This window comes from Montipora foliosa, chromosome 8 (genome assembly GCF_036669935.1).
Source record: "Montipora foliosa isolate CH-2021 chromosome 8, ASM3666993v2, whole genome shotgun sequence".
In the NCBI taxonomy this organism is placed as follows: domain Eukaryota; kingdom Metazoa; phylum Cnidaria; class Anthozoa; order Scleractinia; family Acroporidae; genus Montipora; species Montipora foliosa.
The window spans coordinates 30,357,977-30,360,476 of record NC_090876.1 but is presented as its reverse complement, the minus strand read 5'-3'; the positions used below and the strand labels follow the sequence as shown (position 1 = coordinate 30,360,476).

The window sequence follows — 2,500 nt, the reverse complement described above, 5'->3', positions numbered from 1 at the left end:
TTCGGCTTAATTAGGCCTAAAATTAGCTTTTATGAATGTTTAGGATGCTTTTCTTTAGGCTTAATTTGGCCTAATTAGGCCTAAAAAGGCCCAATGACGCCTAATTAGGCCTAAGGTTAGCCTTTATGAATGTTTAGGATACTTTCTGAATAGGTTAAAAAATGACCTGTGACCTGTAACCTGTGACCTTTACCTGCCGGCCTGAAAGATACTCCACTCAGTCTAGTTCTCACTACTTACATGCTTACAAAAACGTGTAACCAAATTCATTAGTGAATTTGTAGTGGGCTTTCACCACTACTTCCTGTGTCCCTTTGATAAATGCGATCGTGAAGGGTGTTTCAGAACTTGTGAAAACTTTTGAAGTTCCTTTTCTTGTTCCTTTACTGTTCTTGATTAGAAATTCTCGGACTGAGTTACTGCTTAGCTCGGATAAATAGGCAAAATCTCGAATCAGTCCATTCTTCCGGTCATAACAGATTATATCTGCGTGCTTCTCTTCTTTGTGCGAAACACCATAAGCGGAACAGGCCTTTTTCACACTGTGTAGAATTAAAGAGAAAATTTCCGAAGACATGGCCCATTTGAACTGTACGGTCCAACCACTGCGGGCCTTCAGTCTTGGACTGAGGTGCCTATGGAGCATCTGTAACCAAATCTTGACTTCTCCTTCGAGGAGTGCTGATGCTGGAATTCAAGTCATTTTTGCTTGTTTCAAAGAGTTTTGGCCCACACGGTGTTTTTCAATAATTGAAGCGAGAACTGCTTTCACTTCTTCTTCAAACAAAAAGAAATTGTCAACTTCACTATGAAGAGAACGCAGGGCCTTAGTAGCATTGAAAATAGCATTTTCAGCCGCCATTTTGAAAATTGCTTTATACTTTTATTAGTATTTCTGCTGTACAACTGTAAACTACAGCGGGCAGCAAAGTTCCCCTCTGGGGCGCATGCCAGCCCAGCGTGAACGTTTCATTTTCGCAGGTGTTTGATAATATCCATGTGAATCTCTCTAAAAGCAAAGGATTTCTGACTACAGAATACAGTCAATCAAATTCAACCTAACATTGTACATGCAATAGTTATGGAAAAAGCATTTTATCACACGAAAACGGAATGTTGTAAAGTGTGACTATACCATGTTGAAAAATGATGAATCATATATGCATATACTAGTGCAACCAGAGAGAGTCTAGTTGGACTCACAGTCAACAAATCGGAATCAGTGGGAAATGATTTAGCTTAACACAAGCTCTCGTTCACTATATAATGGAGGCAATATTATGTGTCACAACTTCCTTGATGAGGGAGTTCTCCCTGCAACTATGTTCAGCTGCAAGTACAACTGGTTTCCCTCAGAGTCAAATGTCCCCTAAAATTTTCAATGCATTGGATCAGTTTCAAAAGAGAAAATGCTGTGAAACGTGCTGTTGGAGTACATACATACCAACGAGATGCTTTATCAACCTTATTCATCTTCGGATTTGAGAGTACCTTACTAAGCCAATGTCTTTGACTTTGAGTTTATTGCTTTTGCATTAATTTTCGAGCCTTTGCTCGACTTTCACTGTGTTCCAGATTCCGGATTCCAACTTTTAGGCAAACCCAGTTCATTCAATTATAACGCCTTAAATTTCCATATCTTAACAACAAATGGCTACATGTAAGTTGCTTTTCAGTTGGAAAATCGTGATTGTGAACATCGTCAGATTGAATATAAACTTTAAAAGCTTGCCATCGCAGATATTGTATTCTTGCCACACTCCTATGCCATCACTCCTGTATAAAATGTTGTTGATGAAACTAACACCATACCATTTTAACCCCTAACATGCAAGCTACGCACATGTGTGTCAAAGGTTCCCAGTTGGGCAATGTATGCCGATCACACACCATCACTCAAACACCCTGGGTACCAGCACCTGATTTTATGGCTGTCTTCGTATGTCTCATGTGGCTGGTAGTTTTAACATCAGTCCTCAGATTAGTCAGGTACGCTTTGATGTGGTTTTTGATTATGGGCACTTTTCGGTCACACTATTCTTTCCACCATTGGGGTGCTAAATTCTACCTTGCATCTTTTGAAAATGGCCTGTGGAAACTCTGCACCTTGTACCTCTGGGCACCGGCTCTTGTCCAGCTTATCCCTAGCTTATTCTGGCTGGAGAACGATGAGGTTCTGTGACCTCCTCGTTCTCCCACTCACGCCTGTCATGCAGGCTACTTTTACACCAGACAAAGGAGACATGGTGGATATTAGTGCAAGTGAGAGCAGTTAGAATTTGGGGTCCGATTTTCGCATTTTGAGGCTTTGATGGAAGGTGAAAATAATGATAGGGCTTTGGAGGCTGTTGGTGAAATCAGGCCACGGTGATTTGAACCACCAGGGAGAAATGAAAATCAAGCGCATGAGTCAGAAGAGGATCAAGAGCCTGTACACCCGGCCGCCTCAATCAAGAAAGTGACGAATGGTGAGTGGTGCATTACAGTTGTAAATATTGTA

General features: G+C 41.1%; 2 pseudogenes; one reads left to right on the top strand and one right to left on the bottom strand.

Annotated features, from left to right (window-relative positions):
* Window positions 1-244: 244 nt before the first annotated feature.
* LOC137968579 (uncharacterized) lies at window positions 245-862 on the bottom strand (annotated as a pseudogene).
* A 1,381-nt stretch (window positions 863-2,243) lies between these two features.
* The window catches only part of LOC137967994 (uncharacterized), a 1,307-nt pseudogene continuing 1,050 nt past the window's right edge, over window positions 2,244-2,500 (top strand).